This window comes from Setaria viridis, chromosome 5, assembly GCF_005286985.2.
Source record: "Setaria viridis chromosome 5, Setaria_viridis_v4.0, whole genome shotgun sequence".
Classification (NCBI taxonomy): Eukaryota; Viridiplantae; Streptophyta; class Magnoliopsida; order Poales; family Poaceae; genus Setaria; species Setaria viridis.
This window is the reverse complement of record NC_048267.2, coordinates 16,910,621-16,924,572: the sequence shown is the minus strand read 5'-3', so window position 1 is coordinate 16,924,572 and position 13,952 is coordinate 16,910,621. Positions and strand designations below refer to the sequence as shown.

The following is a 13,952-nucleotide window of genomic DNA, read 5'->3' as shown; positions in this document are numbered from 1 at the left end:
GTAAAGGTAAAATTAACACCTACCATCACTTACAAAATAATAGCATTAGTAGATACTGGTTGTACAAAAAATATTATACATGATAAATATTTTGCAAGATGCCCAGAGATAGTGCATACAATAGATCAAGATAAAGCAGAAATATCTACTGATATGTCAGGAATAAAAAAGCTTCATAACCAGTTAGCCTATAATATTGAGATACAAATAAATAATACAAAATATATAATGGATGAGATCACAATAAGAGACTTATCCATGATAAATGATGATATGATATTAGGATTAAGATTTTTACAGCAATTATACATGAGCAAGGGATTACATTCATTCCATATCAAGATAATATTCCATACATAAACGAAGTACGGAAAGCTATAAGCTCTAATGAAGGAAAAGCTAAACTAGAAACTCAAGAATATGATGATAATAAGTCTGTTGATAATATAGACGAAGAGTTAGGTGAAAACATAGAAGACTTCCATATAACAAATTCATACATAGAGTGTATTAGTTTGCAATCACTATCACCAAACTGGTATAGAGATATAAAATCTAAGAAAGATATAGATAAGATAGTACAAAGGCTAGAAGAAATTCAAATAATAGGAGAAATACCAATGAAATATTGGGATAAGAATGGTATAGTTTGCAAGCTTAATATAATAAATCATGATTATATAATTAAGACTAGTCCTATAGAAGCGACACCTAAGGATATAGAAGAGTTTAAGATGCATATTGAAGAATTACTAAAGCTAGGAGCAATAAGAGAAAGTAGGAGTCCCCATAGGTCAGTAGCCTTTATAGTTAGAAATCATGCTGAAATAGCCAGAGGGAAGTCAAGAATGGTTATTAATTATAAAAGATTAAATGATAATACAATAGATGATGGATATAATATCCCAAATAAGCAAGAATGGATAAATAGAATACAAGGAAGCAAATATTTCTCAAAATTTGATTTAAAAGCTGGATTTTGGCAAGTAAAAATGGCAGAAGAATCAATAGGTTGGACTGCTTTCACATGTCCTCAAGGTCATTTTGAATTGTTGGTAATGCCATTAGGTTTAAAATACCCCTGCTTTATTTCAAAGAAAAATGCAGAATATTTTTAATGAAAATCAAGACTTCATATTGATTTATATAGATGAATTATTAGTATTTCAAAATCTTATAAAGAACATATAGCTCATCTGGAAACGTTCTTTAGAAATGTAGAGCAGCATGGGTTAATACTTTCTAAAAAGAAAATGGAAATATGCAAAGAAAAGATAAATTTCTTAGGTCATGAAATAGGAGAGGGAAAATTTATTTACAAGATCATATCGCAAAGAAAATTTTGCAATTTCCTGATGTCATGAATGATAAGAAAACCTTGCAACAATTTTTAGGAATAGTAAATTATGCTAGAAATTACATAGAAAACTTAGCAAAACTAGCTGGGCCATTATATGCTAAATTAAGAAAAAATGGGCAAAAATATTTTAATTCCGAAGATATAAAGCTAGTAAGAATCATAAAAGAAAAGGTGAAAGAATTAAAACCTCTAGATTTACCTCTAGATGACTATTATTTTATGATAGAAACAGACGCATCTGAAATAGGATGGGGTGCTATATTAAAGCAAAGGCCGCATAAATACTCCCCAAAGACAGAAGAAAAAATATGTAGGTATGCTTCACGGAAATACAAACTAAAGGCAATAAATAATACTGATAGAGAAATTTTAGCTGTAATTAATGCTATAAATGCTTTTAGATTATATCTAGGATTTAAAGAGTTCACGGTAAGAACAGATTGTGAAGCTATATGTAGATACTACAATAAAATTAATAGTAAGAAAAGCTCAACCAGAAGATGGGTTTTATTTGAAGATATTATTACAGGAAATGGATACAAAGTAATATTTGAGCATATAAAGGGAAAGGATAATACCCTTCCTAATATATTTTCTCGTTCATCTATTTTGCAGGAATGAAGAAATGAGTGAGTCCAACAGGGATTGAATGTTTCTGCTTTGGAGCAGAGAATAAGCTAAGAATGTTTCCTCCAAACACATATAAATTTAAACCAAGAGATCATATTGTACTAGACGAAGTACAAGAATGCATATTAGACAATTTTTGGTACCAGTATAATAACAAACGAGAAGATAAGGGCTATATGCTAGCTATCTTAAATAGCCTAGCTGAATATTTCCATACAATTAATGGGCTAATACAACCAAAGGAGTCACCCGAAAATATAGAGAAAAAAGCTATATATGTTATATATAAAGGAAAGAATCCTGGAATTTATGTATCATTTGAGCAAGTAATAGCACAAAAAATAGAGAAAGATAAAGACGGGGGAATATTATGGAAGAAATATACTGACATTAATCAAGCGCTTACATATGCTAGAAATATATTAGGAGTAAACTACTTTTTAGAACCTGCTGCTAAGGAATATATTCAAAAGTATAAAAAAATAAGGGAACTTAAGCCAAGTTCATCTTGTATAAATATAAAATAAGAAGGATCATCTAAGGTTCCAACATATAAAGAAGTTCTGAAGAAGGAAGCAGACTCATCAAATGAGGAATATATTGACAATAAGTTAAAGGAAAAGCTTGAATCAGTATTTCCTCAATGGAAGAATAATTTAAAATAAGAAATAATGAAAGAAATAAGACTTGAAATAGATGAGAAATTCAAAAATATCCAAAAAGACTATGAGTTGAAAATGGATATACCCATATCTGATGATGATATGATGGATTTCCGAGAAGATAGCGAAGAATAAAAACCAAAAGAATATGTAAATAGAAATATGGCTCGCATAGAAGAATATTTTGTCACCCAAAAGAATAAGTTCCCAATGTTGTTAAAGCATTAACAACAATTCGGCCGGGGAAGAATAATACTACATGCCATAATATTGTGATTGAAGTCTGCGATGTCAATCATTCGGGCGTGGAAGACCATACCATGCAGCATCCAGAATATCATGAGAAGACAGTGCGCGATAGAGGACAAGGCAAAAGGAATAAAGAGTGACTCTACTATAGCTAGGACAATTATTGAGGAACGGAGAGCCGTCCAGGTGTCCAGGCGATAGAAGAGGAGAATAGTTGAAGGCACCAGAAGTCTTAAGCACGAAGCAACTCCAGAACCCTCTCCCGCGACTATAAACGGAGATACTGGGTGAAGCATTGGAGGCACCAGATAACCACAGCATCACCAAGAAGCGCCACACCACCGCAGAAAGATCACTGAAGACCTCCACCCACACTCCACTCATACTCCATGAAGACATCCACCACCTCGGAAGTGCTCTGAGGAAAAGATTAGCCACCATATTTAGAATCACCCACTACCGTTGTATTACTCCACCACCTCTGTACCACTACTAAGAATAAAGGGAGGCCGTCGGAGCTCGTCCCTCGGTTTGTAAGATAATCAAGGTTTGTGCTAAGTGCTTGGGGTTTCCTGAAAGGGAAAGCCGCATGTAAGCTTGTCCCGTGGAAATGGATTAAGCTGTCCTGGTAGCATCCCTGCCTTCCTTTAAGCTCGTTCGTATGGGGCGATGTCTCGACGCTAGGGACCCTAGAGGAGAAACCTCTGCGTGTGTCGTTCTCGTGTTAGCCCTGGTAGCGGCGTTTGAGGAGAACCCTGTGTGCGCAGAGAAGTGTTCCCTTCGGGTGGAACTACCTGGGGAGACGGTAGAGCCTGAGTCCTATGTGAGCGTGGCTGGGGGCGGTGAGGGTGCAGACCGGGCTAGCCTGGTTCTGAAGCGAGCCAGCAAGGCATGCGGTGAGTACCGAGTAGGACTGTCACAAGCATAGCAGCACGTCCGGCTGAATTCTTTCGGTCTCGCCAACCCGCAAAGATCCTGATAATCGATATAATCAAAGAATATACCTAATCACGCACCCGCGCGTGCCATATCCTCTGAAAGCGACCCCGAATAGTAGCTCAATAGTGCTCAATAGTGAGTGAATAGCGCCGCCACATTTCCATCCACCCTGAGGTGCTCCACCCACTCCCTGGTGAGTGCTCGGGCACTATTCATATTCCCATTTTGAATAGTGAGCTGAATTTAAATAGTACCACGAATTTGAATAGTGTTCGCCAAATTTGAATAGTGCTGTGAATAGTAACTCGAAATTTGAAATCCGAATTTTTTCAAAGTCGCTCGTTTTCTCACCCTCGTGTTTAATTTTCCGCGCATGTATATATATATATATATAAAAGGGCAATTATATTGGTGTTGTCTAATAGCCGGTCTTATGCATTGACACGTAATGATGAGATGACTTAACAAACAACTTGTACAATAAGTTGTCTTATAGTAATTCTATTCCCTTGATTTTTACATAGAAAAAAAGGAAATATTATTAGTTGCATGCAACCACAACTCGTACAATGGTAGAGTAGTCATCTCGTAGTCCTAGAATCTATCCTATGAGGCGGTTGTTTCGCGAAATAACGACCTCTTTCTCTCTCATCACCCTCTCTCCTTCGTGTCAGCAAAAATTCTACGTGACATTATATGAGACAACCTATAAAACTGCTGAGCTGTAGTAATGCCCTCCCCTTCCTTCCTGTCCAGTTTTCGCTCGCCGAGACGGTCAACCGAGGCACCGAGCTGTCCCCTCCGTCCGTTCTTATTGCTTTTTTTTTCCCGCCCGCATTGATGATTTTTTGTTTCCGCATGCTGTTTTTGTTTCTTTCTGCCCGCAACAGAGGTCATCGCACGCCCCTTTATTTGTTGTCGCTCCACGTTGTTGTTTTAAGAAAAAAGTAAAGTATGTCATCTAAAAATCTGAGGTGTTTATGACCAGCCAAGCAATTGATGAAGCTACAATTAGATATGAAAATGTGCAAAATGAAAATTTTATGACTTGTGATTCATCTCGAATTTAATCACAAAAATTGAGTACAACTTGATATTCCATTAACCGTGTATAAACTGTCTACATGATCACGTTTATAAAACTAGTACATTTGCTTTTTCATTGACTATTTTGTACACTCTGCTACTTCATTTTTCTCAGGAACCCACATCAAGATGGCCCTCCGGTTCTGCTGATCTGTGCCATTCTCAGTTCGCTGGACTGACTGGTATCACTATCAACCATCGCTGATACTTCCTCAAATGCTGCAGACACTGAGCCAAAAAAAAGAGAGAAGGAAAATCACTAAAAGAATCTGGACTCTATGGCAACAGAAATCATATAAACAAGAATCTTGAAAATCTTCACCCTTGAATGGCCATGGATCAATGGCAAGCACGATCAGCAAGAGTACTCCAACGCAGCTGTGGACAGCATGGCAGGCGTCAGTGACAAAGATACTGCCATGATCAGCAGAGGAGGATGCATTGCTACCTTGTGATTCCTAGCTATTATAATCTGATTGAAAAGAAAAAACAGTGTTGGCCATGATAATCTGAAGCATTAGCAGAAGACGAGCTGAAAATACGCTATCATGCCATATAGCTCTAGCAAATCAGTGGCATTCTTGTGGATACAAAGTTATAAGCTCATGTTGGCTTTACCATGCAATTAAGCAAATGATGTGATACAATCACACATGCATGTGTTTTTGGCAGAAAAATGAGCAAAGATACGTTAGGTATAAGGTTATTACAATAAATTATTCATTGGCAACCCATGGAGTAATATAGGAACCTTTGAACATTGAAATTGAATACTATTCTTATTATGATAGTAAACTCATATGTCATATACTAAGCCTTTTATGATCAAGATTTGAGATTAAGCCACTGTCGTGAATCACTATTGGGATCACTTGTATACTTTTGCTAGTAATTATAACTTTTGGAGTTTACACAACATTGTTTGTGATCAGACTATAGTTTCAGGAAGTATTCAATAATAACCTTATACCATCACGAGATACCAGAGGTAGCTAAGGAATCATGAACATAATTTATGAGAAGCAATTTCATGAACACATATTTATAAAGCTAGATCAAAAAACACAAGGTTCAGTTGTATTCATTATAGATAATATTTAAATGCATATATTGTTTTCTGGAAATAAAAGATTGGCGCTTCTAGTTCATCATCAAGCTTTTGTCTGCCTCTAGTAGCATATTTTCTTATTAGCACCTTGAATTCAAAATTAGCGAAAAATGATAAATCCTGTAAACAAATGACAGGACCATAGAGGTGCATCACACCAGGTGGCAAATTTCTTTCACTGAATGAACTTGGCATTGATCTGAATGGAGAATTCTACTTTGAGTGGTCGTATGGAAGATGTAACATCCTAATAGAAGAGCATTCTGAATCTAATGTTCACACGCTCCTCCAAGAATTAATTGCAAATCTGATGACACATTCTAATTAGCGTATCTTTTGTACTGAGCTCATACTTTGCAACCATGTGAAAAAAAAGGATTTAGTTCAATCGGTGGGTTGGGTTGCCAGCCATGATAAGCTGCTGCAACCACGCCAACCACTGGCATTGGATGCATCACATGGTGTGGTCGCTATCGAGGGCTTTGCATCATATGGCTTTTTCAGCAGCTTGACTGAGCTCATGCAGTCCAGCTGCAACTGTAGTTGAATGCAAAAAAAAAAGAGAGAAACAGCCCGTTTAAATATGCAATATAGATCAATAGCTTCTTTTGGCCAATATAGATCACAAAATTATAACAATTATGCATCTGAACTTTCTGGGTAAGGGTAGCTTCTTAGCAAACAAATCTGAACAAAGATGAGTGAAACAAATCTGAACAAATCTCTACAGGCTCATACTCTATCGTCAGGCAAGAATAAATAGACCTACTACAGAACCCCGCATCAACAAAAGACATTATATTTGTACAGTAAAATAGACATGTGCAGGTCAAGTAAGTTTCAATGTTTCATTGACAGCGGCTCAAGTGGCCATATGACCGCATTGAAGTTACCATTCAGACAAAGTATAACAAAAACTGCTGACGATGGGCTATTCTGCCACATAAAGGAGATTCAGGCAAAAAAATGACAGAAAATGTCAAAGAAGGTTTGATCCAAAAGGCATTTCAACACATTTCACGGTTAAATGTACACAGGTCAAGGAAAACATAAGTGCACATATAGGTTGTATCACTTGTATCACCAAACAAATTCTCCATTGAACCGCACATATATATGAAGTTCAAATCTTAGGATCGAGCTGCAACAAAGACGAACAGGGGAAGGGGAATGAGCAGTCCAGCGATCCCACCAGTGTCTCCGATGACAGGACGCCCAATGAGGAGATAGTAGCAGGCAGCTGCCGGGCCTGCCTTTAGCCGAATCATAAAAGCCATGACTATTTATGACTGACAAGCTAGGTCAGAAATAATGCCATCTATGGACATAAACATTTTGAATCTATGCAACCTATAGTATGAGGGGAATTTTCCTAGTCGTAAATAATGATGTACATAAAAGCATAAATAGTATGTTAGTATGTGTGTGTACTCAAAATCATGGAGATTTTCTATTTGCAAATAGATAAATGCATTTTTGTTTGGACAGAGGGTGGGATGGCATAAAATATGAATATTTTACAATTAGCCATGACTAGAATGATCCTGGCAAAAAAATTAGCATCGTATACTCAACTTTGCAGTGCCTAATCAAATCCTGTTGACCAGGTGCAGGTTTAGTGCTATGCAACTAAGCCACAAAATATGCAATGCAAGCCTGGCCATCAGCCACAAAGATTTGTGAACCCAAGTTGATTTGACAAATCAATAAAGTGTAACATTTTGAACAAAATATTAATGGGAGGTTCAGGGGCAAGGCAAGACCCTGTAAGTCAGACACTATGTTACTATAGTTTACTATGATGTGAATATCATGACACACATTTGACAATTCCCATATATCTTAATACGGGCAATCCACGGGCACCAAGAAAATCAAAACAAGTAGTGAATGGGGGACAAACTTACACAACAGAAGACTTCAGTGAGGACGAATATGAACAAAATAGCAGGCTGAAGGGATGATGAGCGAGCTGCCTGCCATGGAGGAGATTATCGGCAAGGGCTAACATAAGGCTTCCACTGGTTTTTATTGCTAGGAACTATGGTTTGCATCGGGTTATCTGCAAGGTTTGCAACATATAAGAATTATGCCAAATCTCACAAGAATATTGGGGAACTATGGTATGCATCGGGTTATCTGCAAGGTTTGCGAGGAACAATGGTTTGCATTGGACATGGCTCAGCCATCTGGGTCACGCCGTCACTAGCAGCGAATGGAAGATGGGAGAGAACGGGGGACGGGCGGGTGGGCTCACCGACGACGAACAACGGCGGAATCGGCAGCAGCTGGTGGTCAAATACCAAACTGTGGCAGCTCTGTTCTTCACGCGATGGGTCCTTCCAATGGCTAATTGAATACAACATCTTACGGACCAGTACAAACACAATTCGTTGTAGAGGCTCACCGGCGGCATCGTTTGTCGAGGGGAACCTAGCGCCGGCGGGCTATTGCGGCGTCCGGCGCGGCGTCGGTTGTGCCAGCGGAAACCTAGCGCCGGGGCGGCAGGGGTCGACGCGAGGCGGTGAGGCGGCGAGGCGAGGGGAAAGGCAAGGGGCGGCGCGACGTCAATGCGGAGGACAGGGGCGGCGCCGAGTCGGCGGTGGCAACTGAAATGGCCGTATGGGTGGAGGTCATGACCCATGATCTATTCCGGACGTGGGATCAAACGGGCCGGGGAAAAAAGCCGTAGAAAAGATTTGGCGACAGGGCAGAGAGGTACGAGCCTGGTCCGGCGGGTGGGCTCATTCCGTACCAGGGTACCATATAGTATTAATATATATATACATATATATATATATATATATATATATATATATATATATATATGCCTCCGCTATTCGGTACACAGAATACATTATTTCGGTACCGAGCCCCCCACGACCCAGCGCGCGCCTCCCTCGCGCTGTCCCGCCTGCGCTCGCTTCTCCCTGCCGGTCCGATTTTTTCAAGTCTACTAGCATGCGGCGCTCGCCGCTCGTGGCTGCCCCTGCCTCTATCGTCCCGCTCATCGCTCGCAGCCGCCCCCGCTGCCGTCGTCGGGCTCGTCGCTTGCGGCCGCTGTTGTCCTTCTGCTGCTGCTGTCACCTTGCCGTCGTCATGTTGCCGCTCGCGCGCAGCCGCCACTGCTGCTATCAACATGGACGCACGGCCGCCGCTCCTGCTATCAGCATGCGCGCATGGCAGCTAGTTGTTAATGCTAATTTACTCTCTTCCCAGTAGTTCAGCACCATTCAATTTTGTTTATTCCCATCTTCAAATATGAAAGTTTCAAATCCAACCTATGTTACCCACAAAATCTCAGAAAATTGAAGTCTGTACTAGCTAGCATCCGGTTTTTGCGAGATGACCATCAGAAATTGAAAATTTCGGATGGTTTTTTGTGCACACTGGAGTTTGGGGGTGTCGGTCAAATAAAACCAGATTTTGATGGAGGCAAAATAGTTTCTTTACGTTTTGAGTGGAATAGGCATTTGGTAAGGAGTAATCCATGGTACCGGTATTTGCGTCGGTAGACTTTTCCAAGCAGAATCAAGCAAAAACCAAATAAATTTACAATTGAGAGACACCGATAAAAATCAGTTTTGTAACGGTACAAATTAATTTATCTTTACATAAAGAACCATGATTGCAAAAAGTGCCATATGAGAAATAAAAACTTAGATCGAATACAATGATTTTTTGACCAAGTACAATATGCTATTTCAATGATCATATTCAAACGGTGCACACGGTTTTGTCCATGAAAACTCATTACACTCTGCTATTTCATTGATCCTGTTTTTACAATTTGGGGAACTACAATAAACAAAAAGAAAAATCAACAGACGTAGCCAATCAACCATCCCGTGTGCAGGTAACCAGCATGCATATTACAATCTGCAAAAGAGCTAAGCATTATTAGTATATGCAGGTTAAAGACAGCTGATGATGGCTCCGGACCTCTGGCAATGAGCTCCATGATCTTCATGGAAGCTTAGACTGTAAACTGACATAATCCAGCTCATTCATCCGCTCCATGCACATACAGCAGGTTCAGTCCATTTAGATGCAAAGCTAAAAGGCCTCGACTAAAGAAATACATATGGAGCGTGTCACAATTTAGCTTCTTGATCTTTCTCTGCTTTATAGATTGCTTTCACTTTTAACTGACACAGCCTAACATATCAGCACATTAAATTATTCTGAACTTTCTGCTGGCACTGCCACATGATGTTAATTATAGGTGTCAACAAGCATAGAAAGATAACACCTAGTGGGATTTCCTGTTCTTAGTTCTGAAAGCATCTTTCAGTCATCCATTTTCAGGACCTACAGAGCTGCACCCAGGTAATTTGACTAGTCCTTTTTCCTGCATCCATCTTTGGATAGCTAGAGATTTTTCCCACATCCCATATGAGGTATACAAGTTTGATATCAGCCCATACAAATCTGGTCTTTCAGGATGAAGCACCATCATTCTCTTGAAAGCTTCTTCTCCAAACTGTAACCTTGAATGGAGCCCACATCCATGGAGAAAAGCTCCCCAAACACTAACATCTGCTTGCATTGGCATCTATGGAATGATTTACCCATAACTAGGTCACCCAGACAAACAGAAGCTGACAGAGCATTCACCACAGAGGTGGCATCAGGTGAAGCGCCCTGCAGCCTCATCTGTTTAAATAGCATCAGAGCATCATCGTCCATACTATTCTCAGCATAGCCTGCAATCATCGAATTCCACGTGACAACATCCTTGTTCAAAATTCTTCCAAATATCCTGTTGGCCTCTAACACTGCTTGACACTTTGCATACATGTCAACTAATGCACAAAGGCAAATTAAGTCAAAGTTAAAAGAGATAGAAGAAAATATTTCGATTCTAGATACAATGCAAGCATGTTTGCATCGACTTACATTCACACCAGCATTGTGTATGGTCTCCATATTCTCAAAGCTCCCCTAGAGAAACGTATATGCACAGGATCAGAAAATGTCAGACAGCTGTGACAAAAAAATTTCATCAGTTGAAGAACAAGAAGCAAGTGTGAAGTGCTTCTCGTCAGTCAGGATGCTCAAGCAGGCCGTGCCGTTCTTCTCGTAGGCTTGCGCTATCTCGACCTGTCTAGAATTTTGCAGAATCGCATTGGTCACTCACACACACAGTCAATCTTCGATTCAGAGATTGCAGGGCGCAGCTATATCCAAATCCAAGAAAGAAGTCTCAGCCCATGAGTACAACTAACCGGGTTGAAGTGGTCCCTGAGGAGTCCCCTGGTGGGCGACGCCTTCTTCACCTCGGTGATGAGCGCGGGGAGCCCTCCGTTGCGGCGCGCCGCCGGCCGCGGCTAAGTCCCTGAGTGGCGGCGCGCGCTGCGCAGACTCGGCCACCCTGTGGAGCGGCGCCCGGGCCTTCCGCTGCGAGACCTCGACCTCCTTGTCCCAGACGACCTGCTCGAGGACGTCCGGCGGGATGGCCCTGTCGGTGCTGACGCCCTCGGACGGGTAGCTCGGGCGGCAGCGGCGGCGGACCCGGATGCCCTGCGCGGCGGCGATGGCGTTGATGGACTTGCCGCTCTCCCACTACACCACCTCCGCACAGTTAAACATCTCCGGCGGGCAGCTCCGACGTGCGGAGACGGCGACGACAACGGAACGGGGGAAGGGGGGAGATGGAACCGAACGGACGATGTGCGCCCACGATCTAATCGGTTCCAGGGTCAAATAACCGGAGAAAAAGGAAACGCGGAGGAAAATAAAACCGAGGATGCGGTCCGACGCGGTTTGAGGGATGGGCTCGGGTACAGAACAGCTTATTCCGTACCCAGGTTATCATATAGTATTATCTTATATATATATATATATGTGTGAGTATACCAGAAAGAGAGATATTCTTTCAAATTAACAGATCATCAGTCTGTCACATATGAGCACCTAATCAAGGATCTAGTAAAGCATAGCAATGAGGGCCTTACCCTATGAAAATTACAGGTAGTGCCAAATGTTCCCTTTTCTGCTGTGGAGTTGTTGTTCTTCACTACAAGTGAGTGCCACTGTTAAATTTCAGAAAAGGGGCAGTTTGCTCGGTTGATGCATTCTGTGTGATCTTCTGAGAAACATTGCGCATGCGCTTTTGGATGATTCCAGAAAACAAGCTATGTGTTAAGTTGCTTTTATCCCGCAGGCAGCACTGTGCACCTTGGTACCTGAATCTGTTGGTGGGTCATGTTAAATATGTTAGGTCTCGCATCATTAAAGAGTGAAGTATTCTAAAATCAAGGGGACTAATCCAGTGACATGTACAGGTCTGAGTACTTCAGTGGGAGCATATTTGTTGTGCGTGAGATGGAGCTACTGTCATCACAAATCAGAGCTAACGGTGGTGTGGCCCAATAACATAAGTTTTCATTTGGTTAAGCTACACTTAATCTGGCTCAATCCCAACTACATTGTGCGTAAAGAAGAAAAAGTATAATTTACCTAAGACAAGTGTATGATATTCTAACACATTATATAAAAAATTTATAATCATACAAAGACATCACAACAAACCAAGTTTTGTAACACTTTGTGTCTCAATTAAGCAGAACTTGTTATGGAACCTCTGGAATTTAAATCTTTTTATCATTTCTGACAAAATAAAAAATACTTATATGTTTCTCAAACTCATTTTTATCTCAAATTCAAAACTTTTCATAAACACAAAGTTACACAACTTGACATTTATATTATTTTTAGATTTATTTTTGATTTTCTAATAATGTTTAGTAATTTTTGTATTTACTTCAAGTTATTAAATATTTTAGTGAAGATAGAATTTGAGCGTAGTTGGTTATTGCACTTATAAATACTTTAGGAAAAACAATTAAAAACCCAAGCTTCACTTACTCTCTTGGGCCCCACGTTGGACCTGCTGGGTATAGGCCTAATGTGTGTCTAATCGAACTATCCAACTTTGGTATCTATCTGGATTATTCAACCGGATATCAGGTCGACAACTAATATTGCCATTCGTATCCAATATACCAAAAAAAATGGATATCCAAAAGATAGATCTAAATAATAAGTATTTAACACTTCTCAGTCAGTCTGGGGGTGGGAAAATATCCACACCATTTAAACCCCTATTCTTGTGCACAACACTAACTCAGTAATGTAATACTAACAAAGTGTTTTCAGTCAACTTTATAGCTTCGGTTGCATCTTAGTTGCTGGAAACTGTTAAAAAATTTGGAGAAATCAAGCTTTTCTTAGCTGAGTAGCGAGGGTTAATTATGCGATCATGCTATCACTACTGGAAACAGTCGCTTTGCCGTGTGCCCAGCAAAGCCCAAAAAACACTTGGTAAAGGGTTTGCCAAGGCAAAAGACTCGGCAAACATTTCTCAGCAAAGACTTTGCCAAGTGCTAAACCGACTCTCGGCAAAAAAAAGTGGGCACTTGGCAAACATATCCTCTTTGCCGAGTGTCAAAGCCCTTTACACTTTGCCGAGTGTAACACTTGGCAAAGCTGCCACTTTGCCGAGTGTCACAGCCCAGACACTCTGCAAAGATGCCTCTTTGCCGAGTGTAACACTCGGCAAAGCTGCCACATAGATTGAAAAAAAACAAAAACAAAGGCATTCAGCAAAGATGATTCTTTGCCGAGTGTAACACTCGGCGAAGCTGCCACATAGATTGAAAAAAAAACAAAAACAAAGGCATTCAACATAGCTAAAACAACAAATTTGTGTGCTGAACTGCTAATGCACAATAATCATGTTGAGTGAACATTTCAATAAGCAAAGGAAATTGATCATGTCCAAACAATATGTATGATCTGTAGTTACAGATTTAGTCCCATCCAAGGAAGGCAATGGCAGCAACAAAAGGATCACATAGTCCTTGGCAGCTAGGACAGATAGATCAGAGAAACTATTTATTCCATCAACTCAAAA

The 13,952-nt window shown here is 40.3% G+C and overlaps 2 long non-coding RNA genes across 3 annotated transcripts; both read right to left on the bottom strand.

Moving 5' to 3' along the window:
• Nucleotides 1-4,851: 4,851 nt before the first annotated feature.
• Nucleotides 4,852-8,435, bottom strand: LOC117855276 (uncharacterized). Of its 2 annotated transcripts, XR_011898384.1 has the most exons (4): nt 8,292-8,435; nt 7,942-8,096; nt 5,249-5,398; nt 4,852-5,154 (listed from the first exon to the last, which is right to left on the bottom strand). It is a non-coding gene; the product is annotated as an uncharacterized lncRNA (long non-coding RNA). The 2 variants fall into 2 exon arrangements; XR_004640481.2 differs by having other exon boundaries at nt 5,249-8,096.
• A 1,258-nt stretch (nt 8,436-9,693) lies between these two features.
• On the bottom strand, nt 9,694-11,798 carry LOC117854626 (uncharacterized). Its single transcript, XR_004640339.2, has 2 exons — nt 10,934-11,798; nt 9,694-10,839 (listed from the first exon to the last, which is right to left on the bottom strand). It is a non-coding gene; the product is annotated as an uncharacterized lncRNA (long non-coding RNA).
• Between the last annotated feature and the right edge of the window lie 2,154 nt (nt 11,799-13,952).